Genomic DNA, 17,494 nt, shown 5'->3' with positions numbered 1-17,494 from the left:
GATTTGAATCCCACCACGGCAGATGGTGGAATTTTAATTCCATTAAAAATATCAGGAATTAAAAATCTGTACTGATGACCAGCGCAGCACATGGCACAGTGGTCAGCGCTGCTGTCTCACAGAGTCAGGGATCCAGGGTCCATTCCAGCTTTGGGAGTTTGCACATCCTTCCCGTGTCAGCGTGGGTTTCCTCCCACAGTCCAAAGATGTGCTAGTTAGGTGGATTGGTCGTGTCAAATTGATCCTACCATTAGCGAATTCGCAGGGTAAATATGTGGGGTTATGGGAATAGGGCCTGGGTGGATTGTGGTCAGTATGGACGCAATGGGCTGAATGGCCTCCTTCTGTGCTGTAGGAGATGTTCTATGAGATAAAACCGTTGTCGATTGTCGGAAAAACCCACCTGGTTCAATAATGTTCTTTAGGGAAGGAAATCTGCTGACCTTACCTGGTCTACATGTGACTCCAGAGCCACTGCAATGTGGCTGACTTCCAACTGCCCTTCAGGGGCAACTAGGGATGGGCAAGAAATGTTGGCCAACCAGCAATGTCCATGTCCCACGAATGAATAAAAGAAAATTTATCTGGTATATTATTCATTAAAACTTTGAGCTGGAGATGTGGTGAGTGAGATTTGACTTTATTTTGCGAACTGTTAATTATTATTGAACAGGTACATCCTAGAAAAATAAAAACTTCAGCCCGTCATCAAGCACTAATAGCTTATTAAAAAACTTTTCAAACGGGAGGGAAGCTTCTGCAAATGGGAATAATCTCTCAAATTTCATTCAGCCAGCTGTGAAATATGCAATAGCGATAGAGAATGGCCAAACGCCAGAACAGAAGATAGCAATTTATCTGCGAGCTATTCCAAGTGCCCGGGGGGGCAAAGCGGGAGTCACGGAATCACGGAATGGTTATCTGATTGATGGCCTGAAATTTATCAGCGAATTTAATTTGCTGGTTATACTGCGTGGTCTAACACCATTAACGCTTAACCTGTTTGTACAAAATTACCATTTTAATGGAGGTGTCGGGCCATTTATTTTTGCAAAAGTGCACTCAGCGACACACGCTGTCATCTTGGTGATGAAACAGCGGGGCAAAGTCGCTGATGATTTGAATTTTTGTGCCCTTACATCTGTCATGTCTGAGTTACTGGAGCTGGGGTGAGCAAATGTGCACAACTTTGATGGAAAACACTGGGCATGCTCACTGCAGCGTCTCCTAAATATGGTGGATTTTTAAAATGCATGCGTGGGACACGGGCATCGCTGGCTGCCAGCATTTCATCGAATCATAGAATCCCCACAGTGTAAAAGGATGCCCATTGAGTCTGCACCGACAACAATCCCACCCTGTCCCCATAACCCCACACACATTCACCCTGCTAATCTCCCTGACACCAAACTTTACATGGTCAATCAACCTAGCACGCACATCTTTGGAGCGTGGGAGGAAACTGAGCACCCAGAGGAAACCCAAGCAGACACGGGGAGAATGTGCGCAAACGCTGTAAGAAATCTCACAACACCAGGTTAAAGCCCAACAGGTTTATTCGAGAGTAAATGCCACAAGCTTTCGGAACGCTGATCCTTCGTCAGGTGAGCGGAGAGCAAACACAGTGACAGAGGCCCGAATTGAACCTGGGTCCCTGGTGCTGCGAGGGAGCAGTGCTAATCACTGACCCACCAAGCCACCCATCCATCATTGCTCGGGGGCAGCTGAGAGTCAACCACATTGCTGTGGCTCTGAAGTCACATGTAGGCCCAGACCAGGTAAGGACATTACCCCTAAAGGGCACTAGTGAATCAGATGGATTTTTCTGACAATCGACAATGGTTTTATGGTCATCAGTAGAGTCTTAATTCCAGATATTTTTTATTGAATTCCACCATCTGCCGTGGCAGGATTCGAACCCGGGTCCCCAGATATTAGCCGAGTTTCTGGATTAATTGTTTAGCAATAATACCACTGGGATATCATCTCCCTTTGAAGCGATGCTCCGCACTGTCAGACCAGTGAGAACATGGTTTCCCAGGTTTTATTTATAGGTTCAATTACACAGAGCCAAGATATTGAATCAACTTAAAAACCATCTAACAATGTGCATTCATAACCTACCTTTACCACAGTAAACCAGCAAGGGTTGACATCGGGAAGTATCAGAGATAATGAGTGGAAGCTCAGTCAAGGGGTTTGTCTGTGAAGAACGTCTCAAGGGAAGAGAGAGAGAGAGAGAGAGCGAGCTGGAGGGATAGAGAGGGTTAGGGAGGGATTCCAGAGCTTACGGCCCAGGCAACTGAAGGTGTGGCCACAAGTGGAGAAGGACATGGGGCTGGAGGTGTGGGAGTGCCGAGGACATGGAGGGGTTGGAAACCAGGGATGAAAGTTTTTAAATTGAGGAAGACTTTAATTGAAATATTTAAAAGATGATTGGTGCCAGGGTAAGGTGAAGCAGCTGGTCGGAGGTTTATACCATCAGCACTGAGGTTTCATGCCGTAAAGGTGCTGATTTGAGCTTTCTTGAACTGATTTGAACTGATTGGAGATTATTTGAGCTGATTTGAGCTGGTTTGAGCTGATCTGAGCTGATTTGAGCAGATCTGAGCTGATCTGAGATGATTTGAACTGATTTGAACTTATATGAGCTGATCTGAGCTGATTGGAACTGAGTTTAGCTGATTGGAGATGATTTGAGCCGATTTGAATTGATTTGAGCATTTTGGACCTAATCTGAGCTGTTTTGAACTGGCTTAAGCTTAGTTGAGCTGATTTGAACTGATTTGAGTTAATTGGAGATGATTTGAGCTGATTTGAGTTGACTTGAACTGGTTTGAATTGGTTTGAGCTGATTTGATCTGATTTGAGCTGATTTGAACAGATTTGATCAGTGGATGGACAGCAATGTGGTTATCTCTCAACTGCGCTTTGAACAAGGACAACTAGGGATGGGCAATAAATGCTGGCCAGCCAGCGGCACTCATGTCCCAGGAATGAATAAAAGAAACCTAGTCTTAAAATGATTACAGGGATGAGGAACTTCAGTTGACATGGAGAGACTGGAGAAGCAGGGGTTGTTCTCCTTATAGCAGTGGCGCAGTGGTTAGCACTGCTGCCTCACCGCGCCAGGGACCCGGGTTTGATTCTGGCCTCGGGTTACTGTAGAGTTTGCATGTTCTCCCCGTGTCTGCGTGGGTTCCCTCCGGGTGCTCCGGTTTCCGCCCACAGCCCAAAGATGTGCGGGCTGGGTGAATTAGCCACGACAAATTGCTCCTTAGTGTCGGGGGGGGGGGACTAGCTAGGGTAAATACTTGGGGCTACAGCAATTGGGGCTGGGTGGGATTGTGCAGACTCGATGGGCTGAATGGCCTCCTTCCGGATTCTATAATAACTGCTGAGTTGTCAACTGAAGGTTGGGAGGGAATCTGAGAGAGGCATTCAGGTGACAAAATAGAGCAAATAAGGAGAATCTGGAGGACACCAAGCCAAGGTGATTAAGACGCAGAGGCAACACTTTAGTACCCAGTGAGTTGTCGATATGAGTCTCTGAAGATAACTGTGCTACTGCACACTGCTGCTATTGTAGAGTATTATCGTGGATAGTCAGCTTGCTTCTGGAGCTTTCCGATATCCCTGGCCATCCTAATTTATTTGGCCTCTTCCTTTCCAATTAAATCAACTGTGAAGAGAGCACTAAAAGCACTCTCCCCCTCCCCTCCCAGCACTGTTCAAGGCTGCAATCAAATCAAATTAGCATTGCTGCTATCTTGTCTGAGCTTCCAGCGTGTGAGAATCTGATTGGCTGTCAGCGACTGTTTCTAAGTGGGATCTATCAGCTCGCTGCCTGACTGCGGGAAACTGGGAGCCTCCCGTGTGGGGAGGGTGTTAGTGGGCCCACTGGAATGAATAAGGAGGTGACGGGTTTACTGCCATGAGGCAGCTCCCTGAATGTGTCTCCGATGCTGAACTCAACAAGCAGAGAGCGTACCTACTTCCAAACTTCATAATTTACTTCCTTCCTGATGGGATTTCTCCGGCTTAAGTTGCCAAGTCAATAATACATCCGGGCCCCCCAGCACGGTTAAAGATCAGAGGGAAATGAATCCGCAGTCACAAAATACTCCACATTTCACAGAGGTTTGCATCACTTTACTCACAGAAGGTCTATAGTCTCCATCGGGGCAGCACCACCAACAATCCCATCCCAGGCCATATCCCCACAACCTCGTATGTTTACATCACTAATCCCGCTACACAATACAGGACACCGAGGGCCAACTTATCATGATGTGGAGATGCCAGTGTTGGACTGGGGTAAACACAGTAAGAAGTCTGACAACACCAGGTTTAAGTCCAACCGATTTATTTGATAGTAAACTCACAAGCTTTCGGGGTTCCCCCCTTCTTTCGAAGAGGGGAACCTCGAAAGCTTGTGAGTTTACTATCAAATAAATCGGTTGGACTTAAACCTGGTGTTGTCAGACTTCTTACTCAATTTATCACGGCCAATGCACCTAACCCCTACATCTTTGGACTGTGGGAGGAAACCGGAGCACCTGGGGGAAACCCACGCAGACACAGGGAGAACATGCAGACTCCGCACAGACAGTGACCCAGGCCAGGAATCGAATCTGGATCCCTGGTGCTGTGAGGCAACAGTGCTAACCACTGTGCCACTATGCCGCCCCACGGTGACCCCTGATTCTGGACACTCTCACCATTGGGAACAACCTTCTTGCATCTACTCTGTCCAGTCCTGTTAGAATTTTATAGGTTTCTATGAATCCCCCCCCATTCTTTTGAACTCTAGCGAAAATAATCCCAACTGACTCAATCTCCTATCATTCATCGGTCCTGCCATCCCAGGGATCAGCCCGGTAAACATTCTCTGCACTCCCCATGGAGCAAGAACATCTTTCCTCAGATAAGGAGACCAAAACTGCGCACAGAATTGCAGGTCTGGCCTCAACAAAGCCCTGTATGTTAGCAACAAGACATCCCTCCTCCTGTACTCAAACCCTCTCCCAATGAAGGCCAACATATCATTTGCCTTTTTTACTGCCTGCTGCACCTGTGTGCTTACCTTCGGTGACTGGTGCACAAGGGCACTCAGGTTTTATCGCCTCTCCTATTTTATGGCCATTCAGATAGTAATCTGCCTTCCTGTACTTTCTACCAAAGTGGATAACCTCACGTTTATCTAAATTATACTCCATCGGCCATTCATTTGCCCACTCACTCAATTTGCCCAAATCGCACTGAAAGATCTCTGCATCCGCCTTATGGATTGACTGTAATGGGGTAATATTAAAAGGTGGGGAGTGGGATGAAGTGATTTGCATAGGGCTGGCATGGACAGGATGGCTCGAATGGCCTCCCGGGTGCTGCAACTATTCAGCAACACAGGCATGGTACACAGTCACGTGACCCAGAAGAGTGGGTAACAACTTGTTGTGCTCTTGTTTTATTTGCAGTCCTGTAATGCACTCCTGTAACGCACTCCTGTAACGCACTCCTGTAGTGCACTCCTGTAACGCACTCCTGTAACGCACTCCTGTAACGCACACATGTAGTGCACTCCCGTAACGCACACATGTAGTGCACTCCTGTAACGCACACATGTAGTGCACTCCTGTAACGCACACATGTAGTGCACTCCTGTAACGCACACATGTAGTGCACTCCTGTAACGCACTCCTGTAACGCACTCCTGTAACGCACTCCTGTAACGCACTCCTGTAACGCACTCCTGTAAAGCACACATGTAGTGCACTCCTGTAACACACACATGTAGTGCATTCCTGTAACGCACTCCTGTAACGCACACATGTAGTGCATTCCTGTGACGCACTCCTGTAACGCACACATGTAGTGCATTCCTGTGACGCACTCCTGTAACGCACACATGTAGTGCATTCCTGTGACGCACCCCTGTAACGCACTCCTGTAACGCATGGGATAAAAGTTGAGGATAGGAGGTGAGGATTTGTAAAAGATTCCCTTGGTAGGGCGGTGCATGAGGAATCTAACCTGGGAAGAGGGGAATTGGAGGAGAAAGAAATGCAGGGATATGGGAGAAGGGAGTGGGACTCATTGGGTTGGTCTACCAGAGAACCTGCACAGACTGTATGAGCAGAATGGCCTCATTCTGTGTGTGTTGTTCCATGATAGAGCCTTGTCGGGGAGGGTGGGTGGGGAGGGGGTGCAGAATTAGCCCGCGGGAGCAGGATGTAGAACGAAGGAGGGATATTTTATATCATTTTCACTTGTGTGAGGCTGAGTCATGGCAACGGGAAAAATATCATCCAAACTCAGACATCTGAGAGCTGCTGAGGGCTCAGAGTGAAATATTTAGTTGAAGATGTTTACAAGACAAGATTACCATTCAGATAGTAATCTGCCTTCCTGTACTCGTTACCAAAGTGGATAGCCTCACATTTATCTAAATTATTCAAGTTGTTGCAGAACCTGTAACTATTTTAATGCTTTGTTTAACCCCTCGTTTGGATATTCGATAGTCCTGTTACCCAGAAAGAAAATGACAAATGAGGAAATGTTAGGAAAGCATTTCCAGTGTTTTTATGGAAAGCAGATTGAATGATATCAGTGTAACAGACACTCACGATAAAATAGCAGTAATTGTACGTAACTCAGTGTGAAACCCTTAACACAGAAAATGCTAATCAGAACTTCATCCACAGGAGGTTCTTATAATGACTGCAATGAAATGTTTGTTACCCGTATTGAATTCAATGTGTGACCTCAATGTGGATACAAAGATGTAGATACACTGAATGATATTGAGATGGGGATTGAATCATATCTGCTTCTCCTGGTTTTCTATCGATTCCACAGTGGATCGAATCCTACCTTTGAACGATCGCTATTCAATAAAATGTTCCATGTTCTATGTTCCAAAATGGCCAGAATTCTCCAGCCATTCACACCCCAGCTGCCGCCGCCAGTGAGAACGGAGAATTTAACGCTCTGCCAAATCTCCACTCCCAGGACAGCGCAGTGGTTAGCACTGCTGCCTCACAGAGCCAGGGACCTGGGTTCGATTCCTGGTTCAGGTCACTGTCTGTGTGGAGTTTGCACATTCTCCCTGTGTCTGTGTGGGTTTCCTCCAGGTGCTCCGGTTTCCTCCCACAGTCCAAATGTGTGCGGGTTAAGTTGATTGGCCATGCTAAATTGCCCCTTAATGTCAGGGGGATTAGCGAGGGTAGATGTGTGAACTTACGGGAATAGGGCCTGGGTGGGATTGTTGGTGCAGGCTCGATGGGCTGAATGGCCTCCTCCTGCACTGTAGGGATTCTATGAGAAGTGGGATCACAGAATTCCAGCCATGGGCAAGGTTGGAGAATCCGGCCCAGTGAGATTCCCACGATTGATCCTGAGCAAGACTTGATTAGGTTTTGTTGAATTTTTTTTCAGATATGTGGTGGTGGCATGGTGGCACAGTGGTCGGCACTGCTGCCACACAATGCCAGGGATCCGGGTTCAATTCCGGACGAGGGTGACTTTCTGATGGGAATTTTAGGACCTTGCTCGGAGGTCTGGCTTCTGTGTGGAGTCTGCATGTTCTCCCCGTGTCTGTGTGGGCTTCCTCTGGATGCTCGGGTTTTCTCCCAGAATCCAAGGTGTGCGGGTTAGGTGGATTGGCCGTGCTAAATTACCTCTATGTGTCAGGGGATTAGCAATTAGGCTCAAGAGGGAGGGGGATTAGCAATTAGGGTGGCATGGTGACACAGCGGTTAACACTGTTGTCTCACAGTTCCAGGGATTTGGGTTTGACTCCCAGCTTGGGTGACTGTCTGTGTGTAGTCTGCATGTTCACCCTTTCTCTGTGTGGGTCTCCCCTGGGTGCTCCGGTTTCCTCCCACACTCCAAAGATGTGTGGGTTGGGTTGATTGGACAAGCTAAGTTGCCCCTTAGTGTCCTGAGATGTGCAGGTCAGGAGGATTAGTAAACTCAATGGGCCGAATGGGCTACTTCTGCATGGTAGGGTTTCTTTACATGGGGTTACGGGGATAGGGCCTGGGTGGGATTGTTCGTGGGTGCAGGCTTGATGGGCTGAATGGCCTCCTTCTGTGCTGTAGGGTTCCTATGATCTATGTAAGGATGTTCAAAGCTGGAAGAAATATGGGTAAATAATTGATCAGTGCTCTAATACTAATTGTACGCAGTTGTATGTACAATTCACTGCTTCACTGAAGGCAGAAATTTTCCAGCCAGCCTGACCCTTTTAAGTGCCGCAATCAACATCAGAGATATTTGGGAGGGGTTTTTTTTCCCCTGCCTATTGCTCGGATGGTGAGACGAGCCCTGGTTTGCAGTGAGCTGGGGCTTGCTACACACGAGGCAAATGGTTCGTTCAAAAAGCTTTTAGTCGGTGACTTCATGTTCCCTTTCTAACCTTGAGACAGACAGTGCTGCAGGCTGTAATTTATGTGACACGCGTCAGTTACGGTCGGAAACACCAAAGCTGTTTTCTGCTTTGATATTCTCGGTTTCCACAGTAATGAACAAAGGATTGTGGCGTGAATATCGTGAGTTGGTTATTAATAGGACTGGTGTGTGTGGGGAGAAGGAGAGGGACTGATATTGAGGGAAAGTTTGACACTCCAATGCAATCCAGCGGTGTTTGCTGTTTGTCTCTGCGTCTATTTTGTGTGGTGTGAACCGCGATGAGACAGTTTTTAAAGTGAAGGGTGAGAAGTGAATCCCAAATAACATTTTATTTTTCAAAGATATACTTTTACTCATAAAAAATCTCAATGAAACCATTGCAAACCTACATGTGTAAAAATAGCAAACAGTGCAGAATAAAAACATTTTTACAGTTCTATACAAACTATAGACATTACATTTCAAAACTTAAAACTATACACATGCCTCAAAATGTACTGTGTGCCGTTATTTCTCAGACCAAATAACTTATTTTACATTGGCCACAGCAAAGGGGATAAGTGCAAACGCATCCTGCACCAGGTTACCTCGTTCAAGCTAATCCTTTGTGGATACTCGTTTTTCACAGGCTGGGATTTGAATAGCTGGTGAAACAAGGGCAGCATTATAGATCAGCTGCTTTCAATGCTTTGGGCAACATATATAAACTTCATCATTAGGGCAAAGAGCAAAGGCCAGCCTGAAAATCTGTCACCCTTCATGCACCAGGACTCTCACCTGCACTGACACAAGTGCTTCTTTGCCATCCTGAGCTGCTATTATTACCAATCTCCTCAGGAAAGCAACTGATTGCAAGCAAGCAGCTGTAAATGCATGTTGTCTAGACAAACACACACGCACACACACGCACACACATATATATGCACAGACACACACACACATATACGCACACACACACACACATATACGCACAGACACACACACACACATATACGCACAGACACACACACACACACTAAGATAATTAAATACCACATGTGGAAATAAATGGAACATCTTTCTCACACAGACACGAGGAGAATGTGCAAACTCCACACAGACAGTGACACAATCCGGGGATCGAACCCACCTGACTCCCCAAAGCCTGACCACCATCTACAAAGCACAAATCAGGAGTGTGATGGAATACTCCCCATTTGCCTGGATGGGTGCAGTTCCAACTAACGTCAAGAAGTTCGACAGCGTCCAGGACAAAGCAGCCCTGCAAGATTGGCACCCCATCCACAAACATTCAACCCCTCCCCACTAATGCACAGTGGCAGCAGTGTGTACCATCTATAGATACACTGCAGCAACTGCATCTTCAACAGCACCTTCCAAACCTGCAAACCTCTACCCCTAGAAGGACAAGGGCAGCAGACGCATGGGAACAGCAAGTTCCCCTCCAAGCCATTCACCATCCTGACCTGGAAATATATCACCATTCATTCATCGTCACCGGGTCAAAATCCTGCAACTCCATCCCAAACAGCACTAAGGGTGTACCTACACCACGTGGATTGCAGCAGTTCAAGAAGGAGGCATTGCATCACCTTCTCAAAGGGCAATTCGGGATGGGCAATGAATGCTGGCTTACCTGTGATGCCCACTTCCTGTGACTGAATGAAACAAAAGAGAGAAGGCAGGACTTCCTCATTGACAATATCAGCCTGGGGGAATTGGGCTCAAGTTATTGGTTTGGACCTGATCCCACAACCCTCTGACTGAGAGGTGACGGACAACATTTTGTAGGAAGCTCTCCCTGTCACCCTAGCCAAAAGGCAGTACCCTCGACAGTGTAGCACTCTCTCAGTGCTACACTAGTGTGTCAACATTAGCATTGTGCCCTTTCTCCTGAAGTAAGACTTGAACCCAAACCTTCTGAATTGGGTCTGAGAGCTCTGACCACTGAGCCACATAAGGCTGCTTAGGAAATTGTCCCTCTAGCTTATTCTACTTTGGAAGGATGATGGTGAGGTTGTATTGGGGAATTCAGTATGATCTGACCCTCACACTACAGATGTAAATATACCCACACCATGTCACTAACATCAATATTACCAAATCAAAGCTTCGATACTCATACTTCAGACATTTACTTCATGGAATTAACTCACCACAATTGCTGGCCTTCTCTCTAGACTGCATTAGGTCCCTTGAACTATCTCTTTCCAATTTTCATAGAATCTCTATAATGCAGAAGCAGGCCATTTGGCCCATTGAGCCTGCACTGACAACAATCCCACCCAGGCCCTAACCCCTTAACCCCACATATTTAGCATGCTAGCCCCCCTGACACTGAGGGGCAAATTACCTTGGCCAATCAACCGAATCCACACATCTTTGGACTCTGAAACTTTGGACTTTGTTCCCTGAATGTTTCTAATCTTCTCCCTCCAGCCTTGGTCTACTTTTTCTCATTATTCATTCATGGGACACGGGTGTTGCTGGCTGGGCCAGCATTTATTGTCTATCCCTAGTTGCCCTTGGAGGGCAATTGAGAGTCAACCATATTGCTTTGGCTCTGGAGTCACATATGGACCAGACCAGGTAAGGATGACAGATTTCCTTCCCTAAAGGATATTAATGAATCAGACGGGATTTTCCGACAATGGACAATGGTTTCATGGTCATCGATAGATTCTTAATTCCAGATATTTTTAATTGAATTTCAATTCCACCATCTGCTGTGGTGGGATTCGAACCCGGGTCCCCAGAACATTAGCTGAGTTTCTGGATTAATAATGTAGTAAGAATACTATTAGGCCATCTCCTCCCCTTGAGGCAATGCTCCAGATTGACAGGTCAGTGGTTTCCATGGTTTCCCTGATTTTATTTACAAATTCAATTACACAGAGCCAAGACACTGAATCAACTTAAAAACCATTTATAAAGCACCTTTACCAGTGTAATCCAGCAAGGGTTGACATCAGGTTTTCAACTCAGTTCTGCCTGACCATCTTGGTCAGAACTCTAAACAAAAAGATTGTTGCTTACTTTTCACCCTTGAAGGTTTGCTTATAATCTTAAAAACAAACCTCTAAACTTTAATAGGCTTTTGTTGCCTTGAAGATTTGAACTGATATAAATGTGATCACACATCCAAAGTGGCTCTTTCCTGCCATAATATTAATCTTGAGGAAAAGTCTGTTCCAGTTCACTCTTCACATCGGATGTTGAGTTGGCCAGGAGACCTTCCCCTTGAGGATTTTATAGCTTTGCAGAATTTCACTCTGCTCTAAATAAAGAAGACGCAAACCATTTTTATTGCCTTCTTTGCCATTTGTTAGACTCTTCAAGGTCAAGCTTTAAACACACACACACAGAAAAAAGAGAGAGAGAGCTTTGATCCTCTCCTGCCTGGAACAAGTTGCTCCACCATTTCTTCAAGCTCGGAAATAGAACTGCCTTAGAAGCATTTTAAGGTGAGAGAGGAGAGATACAAAAGGGTCCAGAGGGGCAATTGTTTCACTCAGAAGGTGGTGAGTGTCTGGAACGAGCTGCCAGAGGTAGTAGTAGAGGTGGGTACAATTTTGTCTTTTAAAAAGCGTTTAGACAGTTACATGTTATAGAGGGATATGGGCCAAATGCGGGCAAACAAGGCTAGCTTAGTGGTTAAAAAAAATGGACAAGTTGAACCAAAGGCCTGTTTCAATGCTGTAAACCCCTATAACTCTATGAACATAGAAATTAGAAGCAGGAATAGGCCAATCGGCCCTTCGAGCTTACTCCACCATTCATTATGATCATGGCTGAAATTCAACATCATGATTTCTCCCCTTCCCTTCCACGTCCCTTGATCCCCAAGAGCGATATCTAATCTCTTCTTGAAATCAGACAACGGTCGGGTTTTGAACCCACTTGACAGATGAGGCGGAGACATGGTTTGAGAACTCATTGGAAAGAGGAGTCTGGAATGTCAGACAATGACATAAGAACATAAGAACATAAGAAATAGGAGCAGAAGTAGGCCATCTGGCCCTTCGAGCCTGCCCCGCCATTCAATAAGATCATGGCTGATCTGTCGTGGCTCAGTTCCACTTTCCCGCCCTCTCCCCATAACCCTTAATCCCTTCTCTTATCAAAAACCCATCAACCCGCTTCTTAAAAATATTTAGCGAGGCAGCCTCCACCACTTCAACGGGCAGAGAATTCCAGAGATTCACCACCCTTTGAGTGAAGAAGTTCCTCCTCAACTCCGTTCTGAACCGCCCCCCCTTTATCTTGAGGCTGTGCCCCCTAGTCCTACTGTCTTTTTTGAGCGGGAAGAGTCTTTCCACCTCTATCCTATCCATCCCATTCATCATCTTATACGTCTCAATGAGATCTCCCCTCATTCTTCTAAACTCTAACGAGTACAAGCCTAGTTTATTCAGCCTCTCCTCATAGCTCAACCCCCTCAACTCCGGTATCAGCCTAGTAAACCTCCTCTGCACTCCCTCCAAGGCCAAAATATCCTTGCGCAGGTGCGGCGCCCAAAACTGCACACAGTACTCCAGCTGCGGCCTCACCAATGCCCTATACAGCTGCAGCAAGACCTCCCTACTTTTATATTCAATCCCCCTCGCTATGAAGGCCAGCATCCCATTCGCCTTCCTGACCACCTGCTGCACCTGCAGGCTGGGTTTTTGCATGAGTCGCTGGCCTTCATAGCGAGGGGGATTGAATATAAAAGTAGGGAGGTCTTGCTGCAGCTGTATGTGAGCTTACCTTGTGAGCTCCACATCATTGATGTATTATCACCTCTTCTGTGCTTGGATCACAGCAAAACAGTGATTGTTTAGGTTGCAAAGAGAATGTAGTGATCCCCCACAGCAGAAACTCGGCGGGGGGGCGGAATTAGCAAGATTTTCTATTTGATAGCTCGCCTTGTTGACCTTGTTTCATCTTGGCACACTGCCTGCTCATGTCAACTCAGCTAGACACAATAACAGTGACATGGAGACATGCAGTCACGGACAATGGAATGACCTCTTCAAAGTGGCACTGATTTAGTTAAGTTAAGAAGAAGAGTCATACTGAACTTGTAACGCTAACTCTGCTTCACTCTCCGCAGCTGCTGCCAGTACGGCTGAGTCTTTCATGTTCTTATTTCACATTCCCAGCATCCGTGGTATTTTTGCTGATTATTATTTTGCAAAATTCTTTTTCACAAATATGAGAAAGTTCCCGGGCTTGGAACTCACCACCTGAATTACTTAAATTTTACCTGTTTCTTTACCCTGAAGTGGTGAGTAGAATGCTGCTGGCCCTGTACAACCCCTACACTACAAAAGGAGGCCATTCGGCCCATCGAGGCTGCACTGACTCTCTGAAAGGGCATCCTACTCATGCCCACCCCTCCTGCCCTATCCCTGTAACCCTGCACATTTAACATGGCCAATCCACCTAACCCACACACCTTTGGACACTAAGGGGCAATTTAGCATGGTCAATCCACCCAACCAGGACATCTTTGTGTGATGGGTTGAATGGCCTCCTTCTTCTGCCCTATAGGGATTCTATGATCCAATGAGATGATTTAGACTTAGTGGGGGGAGGGGGTGGTCTTGTGGTGCACAAATCTTTTGATTTGATTTGATTTGCTTTATTATTGTCACATCTATTAGTATACAATGAAAAGTATTGTTTCTTGCACGCTATACAGACAAAGCATACCATTCATAGAGAAGGAAAGGAGAGAGTGCAGAATGTAGTGGTACAGTCGTAGCTAGGGTGTAGCGAAAGATCAACTTAATGCGAGGTAGGTCCATTCCAAAGTCTGATGGCAGCAGGGAAGAAGCTGCTGGTTTGTATCTAAATGATGTTAGGATTGTCCTGTACATGGTTCCCTGACAATGTTCGTACAAGCAACCCAGTGTTATTAATGATTTGACTTGATTTGATCTATTATTGTTACATGTATCAGTATACAGTGAAAAGTATTGTTTCTTGCGCGCTATACAGACAAAGCATACCCTTCATAGAGAAAGAAAGAGTGCAGAATGTGGTGTTACAGTCAGAGCTAGGGTGTAGAGAAAGATCAGCTTAACATAAGGTAAGTGCATTCAAAAGTCTGATGGCAGCAGGGAAGAAACTGTTCTTGAGTTGGTTGTTACATGACTTTTGTACTTTTTTCCCAATGGAAGAAGGTGGAAGAGAGAATGTCCGGGGTGTGTGGGGTCCTTGATGATGCTGGCTGCTTTGCTGAGGCAGCTGGAAGGAGAGACAGAGTCAATGGATGGGTTTGAGTGATGGATTGGGCTTCATTCATGACCTTTTTGTAGTTCCTTGCGGTCTTGGGCAGAGCAGGAGCCCATACCAAGCTGTGATACAACCAGAAAGAATGCTTTCTATGGTGAATCTATGAAGGTTGGTGAGAGTGGTAGCTGACAAACCTCACCCAGGCTCGATTCTGAATTTTAAATTCAATGTAATTAACTGTCAACTAACGGGGACAGATGTCTGGGTGCTGACTTGTTTGCAAGGACTGCACCAGTATTCTAGCTGCATCAGGTTAATTAGGCTTTTCAGTTATCGAGTACTTATTGTACACTTCTCTTGAAAAGACTGCCAATGTTCTTTGAAAGTAGTTACAGTATCTTCTTTGACCTCGTGGCAGAATGTTCCGGAAAGGAAATCGCTCCATTCAATGAGAGCAAATTTACATCTGTCACGTTCCAACCAATTGTTACCCCATCACTTGAGAGATAAAAGCAGCTTCCCAATATCACCTTCCAGGGAAGAAATTGCTTCAAAACTCCTGCTTCTTATTCAACTCGGCTTTAAGCAATTAAAATCAAAGAACAATGCCGTCCTCACTGGGAACACCCCACAGGGTGGCACGGTGGCACAGGGGTTAGCACTGCTGCCTCACAGTGCCAGGGACCCGGCTTTGATTCCCAGCCTGGGCCACTGTCTACATGGAGTTTGCATGTTCTCCCCGTGTCTGCGTGGGTTTTCTCCAGATGCTCCAGCTTCCTCCCACAGTCCGAAAGATGTGCAGGTTAGGTACATTGGCCGTGCTGAATTCTCCCTCAGTGTTACCCGAACAGGCACCAGAGTGTGGCGACTAGAGGATTTTCACAGTAGCTTCATTGCAGTGTTAATGTAAGCCTACTTGGGACACTAATAAATAAACTTTAAACTTAAACTTTAAAACTTATGTCTTGACAGAATTACAAGGAATCAGGGCTGGAAACCTCTGGTCTCGCCTGCTGCTGGGATTCTCCAGTCCCACTGCAGTGAATGGATTTTTGGCTGAGGGCAAATTCTCCACTCCTGCTGACCGCGGTAGAGAGGAGTGTAAGACCGGAGAATCCCGGCCAACGTATCAGGTTTCTCGGATGAGCAATTTTCTGAGGAGAGGCTTAGCGGGGGTGGTGGGGGTTGGGGAGTCTGGGGGAGGGGAGACTGGGAACTCCCATTACCCTGCACATTTAGCATGGCCAATCCACCTAACCTGCACATCTTTGGACTCTAAGGGACAATTTAGCATGGCCAATCCACCTAACCTACACATCTTTGGACTCTAAGGGGCAATTTAGCATGGCCAATCCACCCTAACCTACACATCTTTGGACACTAAGGGACAATTTAGCATGGCCAATCCACCCTAACCTACACATCTTTGGACACTAAGGGACAATTTAGCATGGCCAATCCACCTAACCTACACATCTTTGGACTCTAAGGGGTAATCTAGCATGGCCAATCCACCTAACCTGCACATCTTTGGACACTAAGGGACAATTTAGCATGGCCAATCCACCCTAACCTACACATCTTTGGACACTAAGGGACAATTTAGCATGGCCAATCCACCTAACCTGCACATCTTTGGACACTAAGGGACAATTTAGCATGGCCAATCCACCCTAACCTACACATCTTTGGACACTAAGGGACAATTTAGCATGGCCAATCCACCCTAACCTACACATCTTTGGACACTAAGGGACAATTTAGCATGGCCAATCCACCCTAACCTACACATCTTTGGACACTAAGGGACAATTTAGCACGGCCAATCCACCCTAACCTCCACATCTTTGGACACTAAGGGACAATTTAGCATGGCCAATCCACCCTAACCTGCACATTTTTGGACTCTAAGGGGTAATCTAGCATGGCCAATCCACCCTAACCTACACATCTTTGGACACTAAGGGACAATTTAGCATGGCCAATCCACCCTAACCTGCACATTTTTGGAGTGTGGGAGGGAACGGAGAGAACATGCAAACTCCACACAGTCACCTGAGCTGGAATCGAACTCAGGTCCCTGGTGCTGTGAGACAGCAGAGCTAACTGTGCCGTACCGAAAACAATATGGAAAACTGGGAGATCAGGTTCTGTTTAAAGTTTATTTATTAGTGTCACGAGTAGGCTTACATTAACACTGCAGTGAAGTAACTGTGAAAATCCCTAGTTGCCACACTCTATTTGGCATTATTTGGTGAGGGAGAATTTAGCATGGCCAATGCTTTTAGCCAGCACATCTTTCAGACTGTGGGGGGAAACTGGAACATTGGGGGGAAACCCACACAGACATGGGGAGAATGTGCGAACTCTGCACAGACAGTGACCCAAGCTGGGAATCGAATCCGGGTCTCTGGCGCTGTGAGGCAACAGTGCTAACCGCTGTGCCACCGTGCCACCTCCATTCTGCAGAAGGCCACCAGCCTCTCAATGGGGATGTTGTGTCTTTATTGAGTGTGGGTTCACAGTGTTGTTGGACCAAGTGATGTGTTGAAGGTTGATCTGGTGGGTTACAAAGAACAAAGAACAAAGAACAACCCAGCACGGGAAACAGGCCCTACGGCCCAACGAGCCCGTGCCGCCGCATCACCCTACACCTATTCTACCCTGCGTGTCTACGAATAGAACCCCTAACTTAGCCAGATTCAGGGGAGAATAGTGTCAATTTGGTAAAACCAATCAGCCTAAGAGCACATCTTTGGGGTGTGGGAGGAAACCGGAGCGCCCGGAGGAAACCCACGCAACCACAGGGAGAATGCGCAAACTCCCACAGACACAGGCCCAAAAATCCAAGTATCTGCAC

General features: G+C 46.4%; 1 protein-coding gene across 1 annotated transcript in view; it reads left to right on the top strand.

Moving 5' to 3' along the window:
* LOC145350685 (uncharacterized) overlaps positions 1-17,494 on the top strand; it is a 107,270-nt gene that overhangs the window by 20,407 nt on the left and 69,369 nt on the right. The gene's annotated exons all lie outside the window — the stretch shown is intronic.

Source organism: Carcharhinus amblyrhynchos, chromosome 12 (assembly GCF_965287045.1).
Source record: "Carcharhinus amblyrhynchos chromosome 12, sCarAmb.v2.hapA, whole genome shotgun sequence".
NCBI classification, from domain to species: domain Eukaryota; kingdom Metazoa; phylum Chordata; class Chondrichthyes; order Carcharhiniformes; family Carcharhinidae; genus Carcharhinus; species Carcharhinus amblyrhynchos.
This window is presented reverse-complemented; position numbering and strand designations above follow the sequence as displayed.